General features: G+C 33.9%; 1 protein-coding gene across 8 annotated transcripts in view; it reads left to right on the top strand.

Moving 5' to 3' along the window:
• PPFIA2 (PTPRF interacting protein alpha 2) overlaps positions 1-20,184 on the top strand; it is a 283,735-nt gene that overhangs the window by 9,379 nt on the left and 254,172 nt on the right. The gene's annotated exons all lie outside the window — the stretch shown is intronic.

The raw sequence follows: 20,184 nt of genomic DNA, 5'->3' as shown, positions 1-20,184 counted from the left end.
TATTAGGGAATGTGACGATGAGGGCCTAGGGAGGAATTAGGACAGTGTGTGGATGGAATAAAGAGGTAATAAGGATGAATGAAATGAGTAAAAAGATTTTGAAGTGTAGAAGAGGAAAATGGCACTCTCCGGAATAGGGAACTGCAGTTTTTCAAGGGCTAACCTCATCAGGTAATTGAGATATCTGGGGATAGGACTAAATAAAAGAGAGAGAGAGACTGTGGAAGAACAGCATTAACAACTTGAGCATTAGCTCCAGACAGTAAGAATGACTGCAGCTGTCTTGGGACAGACAAAAAGGAGTAGCTATGATCTTGATATACTGTAAAATCAAGGTTGTTTTTTTTTTTTCTTTTTTCTCTTTATTTGTGGGCAGTTGAGCTTCTTTTGTAGAGGTGTCTCTCCATAGAAGAGTGGAAAAGAATAAGTGAAAGACAGCATAAATCCTTTATTCAAAGATTTATTGCTGGAAATCCGAAGAAGAGAGGACACTGTGCATCTGTGAAGTCCCTTGCAGTGTGTTGCTCAGTGTGCAGAGGCACTCTCCACTGAGCCATAGTGAGATATTGAGCACTAACAGGTGTTGAAGCCCTCATGTTTCTGTGTCTTGCATATGCAGAACTCCTGCTAAAATACTGAAGACTAGCTAAGGAAAATAATACTCAGCCTAAATGTCATGCAGAGCATTCTAAGGAAATGGATCACAATAGTATTTTATTCTTTATTTCTTCTGGCAAGAAATAAAGCATAAAATTATATTGTGTTACATAGTTTTGAATGATAGCTATATACCTAAAAGCAATTGACTTGTCAGGTGAATGCTTTGGTCTACCATGAACCATTAAGAATGTGTGTTTCAGGTAGCATTCATCCTTATATCTAAGAGAGATGTGGGCTTCCCACATGAGAAACTGTGTGACACACTGCTTATACTTTAAAACAGAATCAGGTTTTTTTGTCCATCAAATATGTTATCTAGATCTTCATATAAGAAATTCAATTCTGTAGAAATCTGTTCTTATAAGTACAAAACACTGGCTTAGTAATATAACATTCTAGTAATCGAGTCTTTCAAGAATATTATTTTCATCACTACCATACTATTTCATTTCAATTCTGAACTTGAGATATTTAAGAGTAATAGAATACTATTGAGATGTAGTACTTTTACAGTTTTTTGGTGTATGGTTTTATGAATGGCAAGCTTGCCTTGCTAACTGCCTGTTATAGCCTTCTGACAAAATATTACCTAGGACTTATTACCTGGTGGAGAGAAAACTACACTCAGTTTAGGAGGAGAATATATAAATATAAGATATTTTATAAGAAATATAAGATATTTTATAAGATATGATAATTATAATTTAGTTACAATATGGCATCTAATGAGTCTTTCTTTATCAGAATATATTCTTTTAGTTCTAGATCACTTGAATGGTTTTCAAAATTCGGTTATTTCTTAGTATTTACATAGTGCTTTGTGTGTAGAAACTGTGTATTTACACAATTCTATTCCAAAGCCTTTTTTTAGGACACTCTTTTTGCTTATTGTCTGTTTAACTGTTCACAGTGAAAAATACGTTCTGGAGAAATCATTACACTTGGAATAAATAGAACCTGAACAAAAAGAGCTTGAATGAAAACTTGAATGAAAAACTTGAATGAAAGCTGTTGAAAAATCTTGTCTGATGGGAAATAGGAAATCATAAATAACATTAAATAGGAAGCTTGTGTTATTAGTTAATGCTGTTACAGCTGTTAATGCTGTAGCCAATGACTGTGTCTTTAAGAATTTATACTGGTCTGCACTGAAACAGAACAATGTATAATTAACAATGTCTTTCAAATCTGAGTTACAGAAATATAGTTGTCATGCTAAGTACTATCATTGAAATAAATTTTATTTCCATTAGATAGGCACTCTTTATGAACATCTATGTGTAACTGAGAAGCTATGTTTAAGGAAGAAGGGGAAAAGTGAGCAGAAAATTACAGCTAGTCTAAATAAAATAACAGGGAAGGCTTTAAAACTTGTTTTGGAGGAAAATCGAATAATATGTCAAAAAGCTAACTTAGAAATATGACATGGGTTTAAATAAATAAAATTTTCTTTATACAAAGTAACTCAACATGACTCTTTAGTACTATACTTTTTAAATTGGGGAACTACAGTATCCCTAAAATGATATCTTTTGAAGTCACCTCATTTAAATTACTAATAGATGGGAGGTGTGTAAGGAAAAGCAATATAGTAATTAGTAAGGTAAGTAATAAAAGAGAGAGGAAAAACTTTCACTTACTATAGACTGACAGGATGGAAGGAGTGTAGTAGTAGTAGTTAATGGATTTTGAGATTAATTTTTATCAATTTGAGCATAAGAAGAAGCATGCTAGTGGAAATTTCAGGTGACACAAAATTGAATAGTCAACTAAGGGAGTATTATAATACACAAGAACAAGAGTAACGGAGGTGGGATGCTAGTGCATGGTACAAGGGTGAGAGCCTTATATCTAGCAGGTAATAAAAAAATTCATTTTAGGTAGCAGTAGTAAAGAGGGATAATATATGGTTTATAAATGGTGGTAGGCAGCCAGTGGGAGGTGGATGTAAAAAATGGAAAGTACAATTTTGAAATATGTTATGTAGAAGTCTTCTGTTGGAAGTAGGTAAATATTAAGGCAGTTGAACCAAGGGGTGGTTTGAACCTCATTTATCTGAGTTTTGGCTCAGTAGTGATTGAGAGTTAACCTCAAGTTGGAAGAGATTGAGAAAAACATTGCTAGAGGAAAGAGGAAGTAACATCTTCTGCCTAAAAAGACTAATTGAAGTTTTCTTATTTCTGGGGGAAACTGTCTTGAGAAGCACTGTGAGTGATTTCATAGATCTTCTTGAACAGACAGGAAGATGGAATGAACAGGTGAAGATGAAAGAAATATTTTAAGCCAAAAATAATGTTGATGAAGGAATAAATGATTATAGGGTACCATGAATAAAGATGGAACATTCATCAAAAGAAGGTCTTGAATTATGAAGGAATGGCATCTTTCTTAGACAAAGACATGGTGAAAACCCAAAACTTTTCAAGATGAAGCTGTTATAAAAGACATTATATAACATAATACCTTTGGTTAATCTGTGAACTTGACCCAGAGTACCCCTTCAGGTTCTTTATTTCAGACTTTAGTGTGGAGTTACTCAGAATCTAGCTCACAAGTAATATTGTTTATTCTTCCCAAAGCTGCCTGTTGACAGCGGAAGCCTCTAAGAAAAGTGTATTTGGTTCTGCACTGTGTGTTCCCCAATGATAGGAATTTATTGCATTTAGGTCATGACTCTTGAGTCCAGGAAAAAAAAATAGATTCCTAAATACAGTGAACTGCACTGTAATGAGAAAGCATAAGCACTAACTACTTAATAGTGTGTTTTTATTTTTTTGGAGTAAAATTAGGTCTTTTACTGTAGCATAAGAAAGAGTTCTACTAAAAAGGTTAGGAACTCTAACTCTGTTTTTGAGTGCTAGAAAGAGGAAAATGTTCAGGCACAACTTTCTCAAGCAAATTTAACCAAAATCTTCTCTAAGCTAAATTGTCTAGAAAATGTCACCTTGATTAGTTACCATGTAAATAAACTGGAAAGATACAGTGTATGTCATTGTAAGACTTCGAATGAGTATAAATGTACTATGATAAACGATATTGAACAACTCTTGTTTTTGGTTGTTTTATTGTTCCTTTTAGCCTTTCAGGAATAAGTTTCAAGGTATGAAAGATATTATTTATATGAAGATGTTAATAAGTTATCACTCTCAAGTTTATTTTGTTCATTAATAATGTTCTTGCTCAGTGATTTACTTAAAAATTGTTATTCACAGAATAGTTGAGGTTGGAAGGGACCTCAGGAAGTCACCTTGTCTAGCTTCTGCTGCAGCAGGGTTACTAAGAACAGGCTGCCCAGGACTGTGTCCAGATGGCTTTCCAGTATCTGTGAGGGTGGACTCCACAGCCTCTCTGGGCAACCTGTGCCAGTGCTCAGTCATCCTTACTGTAAAAAGTAAAAAACATTTCCTGATGTTCAGGAGGAGCCTTCTGTGTTTCCATTTTTCTGTTCATTGTATCTTCAATATAACATTACCAGAAACTCCTGCTTTTAGTGATCACCTGTGGTAGCAGATTTTATTTTTTAATGGCTGTAAATCTTTTCACATATTGATCATCAGAATCTGCATCTATGATATATCTTTTTTAATACTATTGGCTGTCACCAGTCAACTCATTATTTTCCATATGCCTTAGAATAGTTTCCAGGAGGATCTGCTCCATGATCTTGCTGGTTGCTGGGATGAAACTGACTGGCATTCAGTTCCCTAGATCTTCCTTTTTACCCTTCTTAAAAATTAGGAGGGTAATTGTCTGATTTTCCAGTCAGTGGGAACTTCACAAGGCTGACACAGCTTCTCAAATATGATGGATAATGGCTTAGACACTTCATCCGCCAGCTCCCTCAGGACATGTGGATGCATCTTATCAGTTGCTGTGGACTTGTGCACCTTCAGGTTCCTTAGATGTACATAATCCCAAACCTGCTCTTCAGCAAGTGCTTCTGTATTCTCCCAGTCCATGCTTTTGCTTCCTGCAACTCGGGATAGTGTGGTGGAGCACAATGTGTAATTTGCATGGTTTTAAACAGCTTAACTTACAGGAGTTGAATTCTTCCGTGCATGGGCATAAACCCTCCTGTCTTTAAAATATACCTTTTAAAACTAAAGCAGTCCAGATATGTTAATCTTTGGTGGAGATGATTGAATAATTTATACTGAGAGAGATGGTTGGAACTCTATTTTCTTTATTTTTTAAAACTTATTTTGTTTATTTCCAGCAAGTTTGAGTACATTGTGATTTGTGAATCAAAAGATTATGTTGAATCTCTCTGGTGGAAATCTAAATACCTAGTTCTAGTTGAGTATAAATTCTTTTAAATGATGCAATTTTTTTTCCCCCCTCTGCAATAGATATTATTTTCAGCACTGTTTGCAAGTATTTCTATTTATACTATATATACTATAGATAGTAGAATTGTTTGGAGTGTGAAACTGCAATACTAAAACTAATCCTTTGATATCTTCTGGTACCCCATAGATTTCAGCTAAATTGTAATTGTTAGCTACAATAATTCAGTAATAAAATAAGTAATAGAAATATAGTGACAACCATTAAGGTTTTATTTGATCTAATAAGATACCACTCATTTAGAAATGCTTACTGGAGGCATGATAGAAGGGAAAATCTAAAGAGGGAAATGTAATGACCTTGTTTTATTGAACCAGTTTATGTAATTTGATCAATGTTAACCTTTAATAGGATTGTGATTAGAGAATTTTGTTGGTAGACTTGCAGTTTCTTCCAATACAGCAAGCAATGAATTTTTTGCTGCCAGAGACAAGAAAGGTACAGGGAGAAAACATTGTCAGTAGGGCCTTATTCTGAGGTTGTGTTTTCTGTTTAGATGTGTGTGCATGTAGTGCATGGATCTAAAATACTGGCCTCACACAGATACATATATAGATACCAAAAATAGCCTGACAGAAATAAATATTAAAAAGATTTAAACAGATTTAAAAAGTAATAATTAAAGTAGATTTTGTTTATTTAAGAGCGGACATTTGCTATTTGGGTAAAATAATAGCTTGATCCACACTATTTTTCTCAAAACAGCTCTTGTTCCTATGATGAAAATGGAATGATGTCTTTTTTTCATGATTTCTTTCTGGCTGTGCTGAAGAACATAGAGTGCCAATGGCATCCTGTATATTTGAATGAATAATCAGTACTTTTTCTGAGGTTCTAAAAACATCCTCTTGTGAAGGACTTCTGCAAGTTCTTAATCTATTTTTTTTTCTAATCTTGCAAGATTTTCCATTTGTCTCAAATTTCCAGGGAATAATTTAAAAAAGAATTCCCAAGCAGTGAAATGGAGATCTGAGCGAAATGTGTCTGAGGTGAAAATGCCAAATTTTCTGTCTCAAAATCCAATGATACACTCTTTACTCGTGTAAAAAACTAAAGCTTGACCCAATGTTTGTTTCTATCTCTGAATTTCCTCTGTTTTATAATTTTGCAGGCTATTAAATATAAACATGTTAATTTTCAGGTGTTCTGAATCCATGCAGTTCCCACTAAAATCAATGCAAGTATCAAGTTTCTGTGACTGCAAAAATCAATTTAAATTACTGAAAACCAGAAATATTTTCAGAAACAAACTGGAACAATGTTTTTTTTTGCTAATTATCTAAGCCATTTGTCTCAATATACAAACATTGAGGGGAACATATTAAGATGTATTCAAAAAAAACCAGATACTAACCATAACTATTAGTTCTAATAGATTAAATATGGAAATACATATTTTTACAGGATTTAAATGTATAGAGGGGAGACAGAACAACTGGAAATCAAAGACAACCTGGGATTATAAAGTTGCAATGGTTTAAGTGCAATGCAATGCTGAAGTATTAGTTGTGTCCAACCTAACAGATGTTTAGGAAAAGTTTAAGGTTTTCCTTCCTCAGTAACAGAACTATTAGCATAACAGCACATGGCAGTTCTTTTTTCCACATAAAATTGAATGAAAGTTGTTTTCATAGTGTTAAATACCAATTTTATTCTGGTGGATGACTCATAACTAATATTATCTGATAAAGGAAAGATTGACAGTATCTGTGGTTTAGGTTTTTAGCTGGGTCTTCTCTGGACTATTTTTTTTTTTTAAACTGCCATCATATTCCCAACAGAGCACAGCTAAAGGTATAATTATACATACAAGTAGCAACCTGAATTCTTTTAAAGTATGAGTTTATTTCCTTGCTGTTGTGAAGTTCTGTATATTCAGGAGCATTTTGCAAATAATTTTAAGCAGGAGATTTTCTCAAAAGGTTTGCACTTCTTAATAAATACTTGACTGAAGAAGACCAATGTGGCAATCCAGCAGAGGAATAAAATGGGATATTGGAATATAATAACAATGGGAAAAAAGACAGAAACTTAAATATTTAGAGGAGGAGTAACATGTGTTGAATGCCTGAAGCAATCATCAAGACTATGTATTCCCATTTCACTCTGTATCTGCTTCATAAACATTGATATCAGTTATTTTAGCTTGAACCAGGTACATCAACTGCTACATTAACTATTGATGGCTCATAATCTGAATGTTTAAAAAGACATGCAGATGAAAATCTGAAAAAAATATAATGGTGTTGGTCAACAGAATAGAACACAGATGGTTATCCAAGTGCTTACAAATAAGCTGTTGCCATCAACATTATAGACACTGTAGTTTTAATAATAGCCATAGTCATGCTTTTTTTCCCCTAGTTTTCATGACAGCTGTAGTCATGTCTCTCAGTGTTTAAGAGGCATTTGGACAATGGCTTCAACAATATGATTTGACTTAGTCAGCCCTGAAGTGGTTGAGCATTAGAACAAGATGATTATTGTAGGTCTCTACTAACTGAACTATTCTGTCTTGTTATACAGTGAGGAAAAGCCAGAAAAAATAGTGCAATTTTATAAAGCTTAAATTTGATAGTTTACTTTTTGCCCATGGCCTTGAAAGTGGATGGTAGAGGCTGAAATGTCATCCAAGAACACCTTCAAAACATAATCCCTTCTTTTTAAGTTCTCTGTTAAAAGCAAAGGAAATGCAGAATATTTAAGAATTCGCTTTTATAAGTGTCGTATTCAGGCTTTCTTCTATCTTAATGAATAATTTCCCATACTAACGAGTATTCACTCAAAAAGATAAAATTATGTTGGGGCATTTATTTTTATTTCAAAAGTAGGGATAATTTAGTTCTTACTGAAGTGTGTAGAGTTTTCCTGTTGACTCTGAAGAAATAGGTTTGTTTGTATTGCTGGATACATATATTTCATATGATCCCCAAGAATCTGAACTTCTATGTACAGAAGTTAAGGGCCAGGTAGAGTTGTGACTTGATTTTGTGTAACGTAACATTTCTATAGTCTACTCAAGAATCTGCTCCAAGTCATCATTTGCTGAGTATAGCTTATCCTTTAAGTCTTTTTTCCTATTTTGGATCAGATTATAGGCTTTTTTTTCTTTTAATTATTGTCAGTGAACTGCATTCTTTACCATGTATGAGTTCTAAAAAAACCCCAATTATACTGTGACAGTTGATTTCTTATGACAGTCAGTCATCTGTCAAAACAGAAGATATTAAATAAATCTTGGAGACTTACAGTAAGGCTCTTTGTTGTGCGTTGGTTTATTTGAATTTATGAAGTAACCAAAATTACAGATTTGGTTTTTTGGGATTATTATTTTTTTTTTTTCTGATGATCATCTAAGCAGAAGGAAACCTAGAGATAAATAAAGGATCAATAAGGAAAGGGTAATGCACAAGTAGATAAGCCATGCTCCTGTATCAAAGGGACAGAATTCTCTTAAGAAGGGGTAGAGCTAAAGTCAGTCTGCACCAGAAGTAAAGCTCTAGGCCAGAGTTCATGAAAATCAGTATGCAGGTTTTCACACTTACTTCAATCAGTGACAGAGCTAGTCCTTAAAGAGCAAGTAGTTAAGGAACAAGTTGAGTAAGGGGACAGAAAGAGACCTGGAGGTGCTGGTCAACAGCAGCTGAACATGAGCCAGCAGTGCCCAGGTGGCCCAGAAGGCCAATGGCATCCTGGCCTGGGTCAGCAATGGTGTGGCCAGCAGGAGCAGGGCAGGGATTGTCCCCTTGTATTTGGCACTGGTGAGGCCACACCTCGAGGTCACAGAGTCCTGTGTCCAGTCCTGGGCTCTTCACTGCAAGAAGGAGTTGGAGGTGCTGGGAATGCCCAGAGAAGGGCAGCAAGGCTGGGGAAGGGTCTGGAGTACAAGTCCTATGAAGAGTGTCTGAGGGAGCTGGGGTTCAGCCAGGAGGAGAGGAATCTCGTGGGGGACGTTATTGCTCTGTACAGCTCCCTGAAAGGAGGCTGTAGCCAGGTGAGGGTTGGTCTCTTCTCCAAGACAACCAGTGATAGGACAAGAGGAAATGGCCTCAAGCTGAGCTGCGGGAGGTGCAGGTTGGACATCAGGAGGAATTTCCTCGCTGAAAGGGTGAATAGATATTGGGGTGGTCTGCCCAGGAAGATTGGGGAGTCACCATCCCTGGAGATGTTTGAGAAAAGGCTGGACCTGACACTTTGTGCCATGGTCTAGTTGACAAGGTGGTGTTTGGTCGTAAGTTGGATTTGATGATCTCACGTGTCTTTTCCAACCTAATTGATTCTGTGATTCTGTGATCAAAAGTGTTCCTGTGATTCTCACTATCAAAATAAAACTCATGAGTGTATCTGAAGTGCAAAATTCTGATTTTTGTATTTTTTTCCTGTCATAATGACAAATACCTTATAGGTATTGAACACTGAGACAGTTACTGCATTCAAAAAATAAGGTTTTTCATCTACTGGAAAAAAACAAAACTGCTTTCTTTAGTACTATGAATACAAGTGCTATTTGGGGAAATGTGTTTTGGAGATGGAATTTGGAGATTATACACTGAGTTTGTGTTTTTCTACTTCCTCTTCTTAATAATATCAGGCTGACATTGGAAATAATGAATATCCAAGACATTAAGATATGGTGAACACATTTACAATGTTTTCATTTCTCAAAGGTCAAGGATGAATACTATCTCATATAATTGGTGTTTAGGGCCGTTGTTGTATATCTTTGGTCAAAATATATATAGACAATGTTTCCGAACTGGTGAACACTAGGTTCATGAATAATTGCACCCATTAGATTAATTTTTCATTAGCAGTAGAATCTTGATATTAGAAATATTCCAAGAAAAAGTGAGGTATTTTAAGGTAGAAAATTTCTTCTTGTTCAATAATTGATACACATCCATACAAGATACTCAGCTGTAATTTGGTTTTCTCTTTGTGTCTGCTATAAACTAGCATAAGCATTGTCAGCCCAAACACATTTAAAATTCAAACTCTGTATATGTAGAAAGTAAATCAACTGACTTTTCCCATTTCTTTATCCTTTTTATTGAATATTCAACTACTTTCACTAGCACCTTTTCCTTTCCATGTAACTATACTTAGGCTCTTAGCTGTAATATAAATTTAAAAATCTACTGTATTAAAAAAGAAATCTGTATTAATTTTTCTGGAGCCTAATGATTTTCATGGTGGTTTACTACTACTTCTTGCCTCAACTGTGGCATTCTGTTAGGAGCATCCAGTCAACAGTATAATAGTAACTCACATATATTGTATATATTCCCTATAGAGGCTCAATATTTGGATGGTATGGACACATCTGAGGAGGTATTGTTTATTGAAAATTGTAATTTCAAACAATACTTTCAAGAAGCAGCACAATTTTTCACAAATTGAACTGTGCCTTTATAAATTTTCAGATTAAAAATTATTTATTTTTAAATTTATTATTTAAATTTATTTATTATAAAAATCTATTATTCAGAAATAATACTGTGCATGGAAAGTATTTTCATGCATACTTTCTAAGAATCAGTGAAAATTACTCAGGAACCTACATTTAAGTATGAAAGTTGATAACTGGACTTCCAAACCAAATAGTTACACAAGATCTCAAGCTAAATCAGAGTTGCAAATGTGTACATTTGTCATAAAATTTCTGATGGCACTATTTCATGTGGACGCAATTCTTCTTAATAAAGTCATGCTTAAATCTGAACCATACACTGATAGTTATAATCTATTTTTATATATCCATAATAATTTGTTTTCTTACTTCCATGTTACAGTGCTATGATAGCAAGCATTACAAGAAGATCAATAGCAATTTAAGGTAGTAAAACAATCAGTGTTCTGATCTTGTATGTTCGAAGAGACAGAAAAATAAATTCTTTATTGCTGGTCATTATTCGTATTCTCAGACATTATAGAAATAGAATTACTTTTGCCCTGGACAGGATAAACCAGAAAGTACTTATCTTCTAGAAGAATACTAGCAGATAGATATGAAATGTCTGAAATGCTGCTTACCCTAATCCAGTACTGCATTTTTGAGTCCTTCACCATGATGTCTCTTTGTTTTCAAAAGAGACCTCTTGTTACCTAACTGGCATGGTGTTAATGATGGGCTAGGACTCCCTTTAAAATAGTCACAAAAGTGTTTCTTCTACTCATAGTTTAGAGAAAAAAGAAAGATTTTACACTTACAGATGTTTTTAAGATCTATTTTCAAGATGACATCCAGATGAGAATAAAATTCTTCTTTCTCACTGGTTGTTTACACACACAAAAAGTATTCATAAGGCACTGAATGAGCGTAAAGCAGAAATTTTCTATGCCTATACATTAAGAACTAGTACAGCTTTACAATTCTTCATTTGAATTCCCAGAGATGGGAGAATGACCTCAAGTATAACATACAGGTAAGTGTTTCCAAGACCATAACCCCATAAATTTGTTTCTAGAGTGTTCACATACCAGCTGCTCACAAAGAATTCTTAAAGTGAGGGCTTAATGAAAGGAAGTAGAAAAGGACAAGCCCAATACTGATCTCCACAATGCTTTCTCAGACTTCTGTCATTTGCAGCTGAGGGCAAGCTTTAAACTTCAGTTTATATGCTAATCCTAAAATAGAAGTGTTTGTGTTCCAAAACTTATTTAGTCACTTTTGAGCTTCTTCCACTTACTTTGTTTTTTGGGTTTTTAAAAAATTTATCATTTAGGATATCACCAGCTGATATCCTCACCTCCACAAAGATCTAACACAGATGAAAAATCAGCCACAACAAAAAAGGGATTTAGGTACTTGTAAACATGCCAGTCTTGTACATAAATGTCTTTTCTGAATGCAAGAAATGAAACAAATATAAGAAAACATACCTTATACTAATTAATTACAAGCTACTGATTCAGATGCACTTAAAAACCTGAAAACAGATGTGACCACATTTTGTATTAAGTTACATTTAGCGGACTCATAAATGCAAGTGTTTTCCCCAGGTAAGGAGGAAGCATTAAAAATATTGATACAAATGAGTGAAAAATACTTTTGGGGTTCTCTGAACAGCCCTGCTTCTGAAAGGAGTAAGAGCACACTGTAGCTTGTCCTTGCAAAATTTTTCTGTTGTCACTTTTTGCGCAGAACATATCCTTGAGTAAGAAAGTAACCTGCCTGCTTTGTCTTTTTCCATGAGTCAGTTGTGACTCAGGATTGTTGTACATTGTCCTCCAGAAGTGAGATATTTTGTAAGTATAAAGTGTGCTATGTATGAAGAACTGTGACATAAGTCAAAGTCACAGTAGATATTATTAGAATATTTACATGGAAGGTTATACATCAGCAGAATTTTAAATGGTTTGTGACATCTTCTGTTTTGAAAAGGATGATGCTATACAGGCTGAAGTTTAGTAATATATTTCTTTTTCTGACAGGGTGGTAATTTTGTAATGTAGTGATACAAGCTGTATAATTTGTTTTAGCCACAATATCCCTCAGGATTCTTCTTTTAATTTCTATTAATAAAATCCATATTTGTCTCTATTGGAGACTTGAGGTTCTTTTCCCATGTCTGATATTTTTCCCAAAAAACTTGTGCAGCTTGTGCCTTCTGAAAGGAATTTTTTTTCATAACATACATACTTGTTGTGAACAGTTTTAATCACTCTTAAGAATGGGTTTACAAGCAGTATAGATTAAAGCACTGGTGGATGAGCATGCCCAGTCTTGGATGAACTGCCATTACTGAATGAGTTCTTACTGTAATAACAGATGTTCTGATAAGCAAGAGTTTCTATTAAAATTCAAGTGCTTCTGCAGAAAAAATTTAATTGATTTTAATTTTTAAAAAAATTACAAAAATAATGTCATTCCATAATCAAACTGTAAAATGTTATTAGTTATCTAAAACATTATTTTTTAAATCATACATTGCATTTTCCATGAAAGAGAAACTTTTCAAAGTATTTTCAGTCTTTAATGCCACAGTTTTAGAGGAATATTTTGAAAACAGTTAATCCAAATGTACCTTTGAAAAAGAATGTTTTTTAAAACATAGAATTCAGTATTGGCAGCAGAGGCTTCATTTTGTGAAGAAAAAAAATTATCATCTGAAAATTACTGTTTTGACAGCCAGTCCTATTTTTCAGAGCTTGTCATGACTAGGTTATTGTTTTTGTTAAGAAAAAGGAATTAGAAAAGTTAAAGACATTTCTTTACAGATATTGAAACAGTTTTTAATCTCTTAATGAAATGTTTATAATTTTCATTTATAAATAGTCTTCTGCCTTGAATCTGCCTATTTAAAAAGAAAGAAAAAATCACCTTTAGCTAGAATAGAATATTGCAGCTGAAATGAAAAGAAAATTTTTGGGTTTTTTTTTCTTTTTTTGTTGTCAGAGAAATCAGAAAAAAATCTGCTCTGTAGTGTAGAAGGTAAAAACAATCTATTAGAAATTAAAACAGTTAAACACTCAAAACAGCAAAATCAGCATGAATATGGTCTGTTACCATTGTCTGTTTCATTGAATTCTTCTTCCATATATAAATATGATGATTTAGAAAGAGGAGCAGCTAGGACTGACTAGCCACTCACACTCCAGTTTTGGTAATAATTACTTTAGGACAATGCCCACATATGTGGGTTTTTTGTCTTTTTTATGAGATGTAAAATTGATCAGAATTTCATGTAGGTGTAAAAATTTCTCTCTGCCCATTTCTCTTCTGTTTTAGTAAAAGGACACATGACAATAATTTTTCCTTCCACAAGTATTGCAGTTCCAACTTTATTTATGTTTGTCTCTGTTAGTAGCTTGTGAGAAAAACGATGAGAAAATATTATGGTATGGAATGATCTTGTTAGTTCTTTTTCTAAGGGCAAAGTATTTAGAAAAAATATGCTTTTATTTAATTAGTTCTTGTTCTGTAGCTTAAAATCACACATTTCTTCTTTCTAAAGAAAAAAAAATAATGCATCCTATATACCCTTATAAATTTAGATATTAGATTTATAAATATTTAGATATTTTACACCTGATTTATTTAAGAAACTTTCAGCAAATTATTTAAGGATCTTTCGAAGCCATCTGATCTCCTAACCCCTTGTCTCCAAAAGTAATTAATATACTGCATTTATTTTTGAGTCAAAGTCTAATGTCTGTTCTACTACTACCATGGTATATACTTATTTTTTGGATGGGAAATTAAATTAATATTCTGTTTGTGATTTCAGAGCTAATTGGCCTTTAGGACCTCTAGGAACTGAATAAGGCCATTTCTTACTAAGCTTTGTATAGAGATCTTTCAAAGCTTATTCTATCACATTTAGTTCATCTGGAGTTCAGCAATCTAAAGCAGCACCTTAGAGTTCCTTCCACATTTTGGGCATCATAGGAGCTGACAACCTTATTTGTCATTTCGTAACTGTGAGATGTTCAGTATTACTGAGCACATGGAGACAAAAGAAAATGAACAGAAAAGTTCACTGTAGTTGAAAGGTTTGCAACTTCAGCAAAGTGGTTGGAGTACATTGAGAATAACACATAGGATGGTCTCTAAATTCTTGTATTATGGCATTTTGGTAGAGTTTAATTTCAAGTAATCAAAGCAAGCTGTCAATTTACATCTCAAAATAGAACATGAAGTTTAATTTAACAAAGTTTCATACTTCTGCAGTGTTATACACCAGGTTAATAAGTTATGGAAATAATTAAGATATTTCTACAGAGCAGTTTACTCTTTTTTTTTTTTTTTTTTTCTTAATACAGTTTACTCTATGTTTTTGTTGGTAGGAATGCTCCTGAATGTTGAAATTCATTTGTCTATCTGTCCCCTATATGTCTCTTTCCATTCATAATTTACTGTCTCCTCTGAAAAACTGAGTATTTTTTCCTTATCTTGTACAGATAGATGTTGCTTCCATGCTTACTTTCAATAAAAAACTTAAAAATTATTTGCAAAAGTTAATCTTCATTTCTTAGGACTGAGCAGCAATTGCATCAAGGAGTGAGGAGACAACCTGCTGTAGATAATTTTTAACTTTCTTTGTTCAGGGTCACTCAGCTGGTGGAAACATTGCAGGAAAATTGAGAGTAATCTTAAAACTGCATTCAGTCAATGATGAACAAATTGCCTTTGTAGATTGCACATATGCTTTTCTTGTTCTAACCTGTCTCCTGCAAACAGCTGAGGACAATGAGTCTGTTCATTGTTTTTTAAAGGAAAAAGGCCTTAAATAGCCTGAAGCCTACATCTGACATGCATTATATGCGTAAAAAACTCCCCTTAACATCAACAATTGTTGTTTTTATTTCATTTTTAAATTATACTTATTTTGAAAGTGATTGTAACAAGTCAGAAACCTAATTAGAAAATTTCTTTTTTTTTTTTTTATTAGAAGTAAGAGTGGCCATGTTTTGAAAGAACAGCCTTTTTTCAGAGGTATAACTTGTGCTTATGGGATAAAAGTGCATGTACCGTTTTACTAAGTTACAGATAATGTAATCTTGTGCTTCAAACTACCTAGTTAAGAATTTAAATAGAGCAGTAAGGAATAACATTCTCATTTATTTTTACTAATTTAATCTGCAAAAGTAGTTTGAATACGAAATGAAAAATTTGAGACTATATGCTTGGAAATTTGTAAATGGGATGTAAGTACACACTGAGGAAATGAGTCTTGTAAAAAAATAGACTTTTCTGAGATTTAGAAAAGCTCAGGAGTACTTTGGTCTGCCTCTGATGCCCTATGAAGCCATAGGTCAGTCACCCAAATTTGCTGTTTATCAAACCTATAAAATGATTTCTTTTTGGTTGCTTTAAATGTTAAAGTTTCTCAGATGTACCCCACGCTTTAATCTATCTGGTCATTCATTCATTTCCCCTGTCACTAAAAAAACCACAAACTTCCATACACCATGGTGCACATTATTCTAATTTCTGGATATTGAACTCTCTTCAGGTATACATTGGTCTTTGAAAGAGAACAGCAGAGTAATATCCACATTACTGTTTGATACTAGACTGAAGAAGTATTTTAATTGAAGCTCTGAGAGGGCCTTTGGAGTAGATTATGTGGACATCTCATATGAGATTTCAATATCTTTCCTTGTTCAAAGATAGGAACACAGATTCATCAAGAAGCCTGTTTTAATAAAGCTTTTAAGCAATTTTGGAAAGGGGAGATGGGAGCAAATTTGTGTTAACAATTGGAGAAGGATAACCTGTGCACCAGCCAGGCAGGTTTAATGCTAAGTCTATGTGACATTAAGTGATGCTGAAACTTCTGATTTATGCTACAGGCAAATAAGCACTGTAAGTTTTATGGTGTGGAAACTATTCATGAGATAGCTAAAGAATACTTAGCAAGCTTTCCTCCTCTCACCAAGCTTTCTAAGAAAAACATTTGTATTGTAGTCTTTTTGCAAAAGTATTTTCTTTTTGCATCCTGCATCTGTTCTATTTAGGTGTTTTAAAATATTTGCTTAATATTGGACCATAGTCTTAAATAAAAGGAGCTGCATGGTTTCTTTTTTGAACATTACTTACTTTTAGGTTCAGCTGTGTAAAATTTCTAGCTGTCTTAAAGCAATAAAAAGAGTGACATATATGGTATACTAAAACAGTAGAGTAACTTTAGTGCTCTAGCAACACTGGTTAATACCAATCTGCATGGGAAAGTGATTTGCACTGCTATTAAATGGGTGTATTTAATATAGAAATTAATTGCACTGATGCACAGTCTTGCCAGATTTTTTGGTGTTTCACTTAGAATGCAAAAATAATGCAAAAAAAAAAAGGTAGCTTTGAGTTATATACTTGTGGCATTTATACCTCATATTTAATATTTTAAATATTAGCAGTCAATATTTAGTGTGGCTGTGTACTGTAGATATTTACTTCTCTATGATTTTTTAAAAAAATATAAATAAAAATGCAGTAGATGCTTTTTTTACCCTATGGATATATAGTGCCAAAGTGCAACAAGAGCTGGGGGCTCCTGGGGATTCAGGGATCTGCTGAGGCAGTGCCTGGCACCAGACAGGCGAGAGTACACATAAACTGTGAACTGTGAAAAGGTTTTTCCTGCATATGTTACTTGTTCTTTTGATGCTTTTTGATATGTTTTGTGAATTTATTATTTGAAATGGGTAGTTCAGAAGGAATTTCCCAATCCAGTTTTTACACTGACAGTTACATTCAAAAACTATGATCCTGGAGGTTGTGGTGTTCTGCCCATTTGACTTCAGCAGGATTCAAATACCTGCTAGGGCAGAGTTCTTTTGAAGAAGCAGGGGGCCTTGAAGATCTCAGACAAGTAACATTCATTGAAGTTTATGAAAACTTGAATGCTGTCCCATAGAGATATAATAGTCATTTGGCTATCTTCTTAAACTCTGCTAGCACAAATGTGGTGAGCCTAATTATATATGTCAGAATGAAAAAACAGTATAAATTAGTGGATTTTGTTAACCATACCTAATTAGGTTACAACTGAGGTTTGTTAGGGATGATAGTTGTTATTGAGATTCTACAACAAAATTACTTCTCAAGTAAAATTTCTTGAAATTACCTTATATGGGAAATAAATTAGTCATTAATATCCTATTGAACTTTATCACAGATGACCTTACCTAGTGGTTTAGAGCGTAATGATCTGGACATGTTCTTTCATTATAATTGAGATACTTCATGTAATTGACTGAAGAGATACAGTCAATTATAAACCATCTATGATTTTTACAGTTGTTATATCAGGGTTTTAGAGGCTGTCCAATGTGCAGATAAAAAGGGCATTTCATTTCATAACAAAAACCAAAATCCTAATGAGGCAAAATAGAGTCTTATTAGCCCAACAAATGATGTTTGATGTGTACTTCAATCTTTTAGAATGACTGCCCTTCCTTTCAAAGGAATTTAGATTGGTGGGATACTCTCCTAATGTGACAGATGTAATTAGAGAAGTGTACCTTTTGGAAATGAATGCAAAATTCCATTTTGAGTTCAGTGATTATATTTGTGAAGACTGTCTAGTTAATTTAAAGTTGCAAAGGTACAGCATGCTATTAAGTAGCAGTCTCGTGCATTTTAATAGTTGTGTAATTCTGAATCATTTATAGGAGGTAGTTAAAACAGATTCTGTGATACTATTAAAGGTACTTTTAATACAGTAGATTGTTCATAGCCCATTCATTGTCACCTTCCAGATATAAATGGGTAAACAGGTATAGGTTAAATCTCTTGAGGGGCTGGGTGATTAACCCAGTTAGCAGGCTCACACAGTCATTGCTGTAGCAGAGTCAGATGGGCACACATCAGTAGGGCGACTTTGTGTCCTAGTGGGACAGATTGCCCTTTTTCCTTGGGACATCTGCAGCATTCCCATTACTTCCCCTGACTTAAGGAAAAATGGCTCAGTTCCTTACAAGTATCTTTTGCCTAAATGCCTTTGATTCCTCAAAGACATTAAGCTTCATAGTTACCCAAATAAGCATAACCCAAGTTGTTACCCAAACCTCCAGTCTTCCTCTGTGAGCTCTGTGCCTCAAATTTCCCCTCACTGGCTTTAGGTAAATGCTCCTCACTGTGCTAGTAATTAACTCAGAATGTCCAGCAGCTGCAATCTCTGCAGCCAGCAGCCTGCACTGCTGCAAGTTCTTGGCAAAAGAACCTTGATTTTCATCTAATCATCATCTGTTTTTTAAAAAATAAAAACGTATAATTTTGCTTCATTGCTTTAATGCTGAAAAATACAAACCTGGTAAAAAATGTAGGTTTCTAGAGTACCAGATGTTATTTTTTTATTGCCTACAGGCTGGCCAACCGAGTATAATTGGCTGAGAATGTATTTATTTTTTGGCTTCTCAGGCTGCTCAGAGCTGAATGCTGAATTGTGTATGAGAGGTCATAGAAAGAGCACAGTATATTATGCTGTTTGTCTCCTCTAGGCAGAGCTATGCAAATATATGTAACTTTGCACTCTGTCATCTTTTTTCTGAGTGTATTTATTTCAAAAGAAAGTTGGTCTTTTCTGCTCTTTAATAATTGCTGGTAGTTCAGGTCACTTATCCTATGACTGCACTCACTAAAGGAATGCAGTTTCCTGTAACGTAAATCTGATTATGAGGATTGTTTCCATCTGAATTTGTTTTCCTGATTTTTTTTTTGCCTTGTAATAATAGTCACATGATACAGAACCAACTAAAAAGAATAAACAAAGCGGCCAAAATACTTAATCTACCTCATCACTAATGGAAAAGTCTTCAGAAAGTCTTCCTTCTTCCTAGAGACGAGTCTGTATCAGGAATGTGTGAGTAAATTTATCATATATATGTGCATAGTTGTCACAGAAACTCTCTAACTGGATGTAGCCATTATAGAGCCCTGGTGAAGAAGCTCTGGTGAAGTTTCTCTAAAAATCTTTTGAAGTATAGACTTAGGCTTACAGTAACTGTGAGTTGAGTGCTGTAGTACAGAACAGGTAATGTAATTTATGAAACACATGACCAGCATCTTAAAGGCTGCATATGATCACCAGTCAACGAGAAAACAGGACAACAAAATCTCAAAATTTCATCTCTAGTAAATCTCTTTTATCTAGGCTAGGATGAAGAACTGAAATCACTAAGTCAGATGTAGTACCATGCTAATGCAAAATGTGTCAAAAAATATTTTGAGATTTTTTGGAATTTTTTTATTCCAAAATTTATAGTCTATTAATAAGCTCTCCATTTCAAACCTGTTGAAATTATCTGCATTTTAGGTGCTAAAAGGATATTTGAAAAGTAAAAAAATAATTTACTGGATAAATTGAGATTCACAGTAGTCTGAAAAAAAAACAGATACAGGGATAACATTTCTACTTTCTAATAGATTCATTAATTTGCTAGCAAGACTTGTAAGGTGATGTAAGATACTAAGGAGACTTTTCAAGGAATTTTTTAGTTTCCTTTTCTTTGTTTCTTTTTTAAATTAAGCTTCTCCATGTTAAAACTGAAGACTTCAGCCTTTTTCAGTGTTTTCTCAGTGTTAGTTTACATTGCATACAATGCAGCTAAAACCATACTGCTTCAAAATATCAGGAAGGTAGGAAGAAAATACAGTAATTCAAAGTTGAGCCAAATGAAGTTGTAAACTGGACATATAGGTAAGAATGTCTTGATGAATGAAGTTTACGTAAC

Source organism: Parus major, chromosome 1A, assembly GCF_001522545.3.
Source record: "Parus major isolate Abel chromosome 1A, Parus_major1.1, whole genome shotgun sequence".
Lineage (NCBI taxonomy): Eukaryota > Metazoa > Chordata > Aves > Passeriformes > Paridae > Parus > Parus major.
This window is presented reverse-complemented; position numbering and strand designations above follow the sequence as displayed.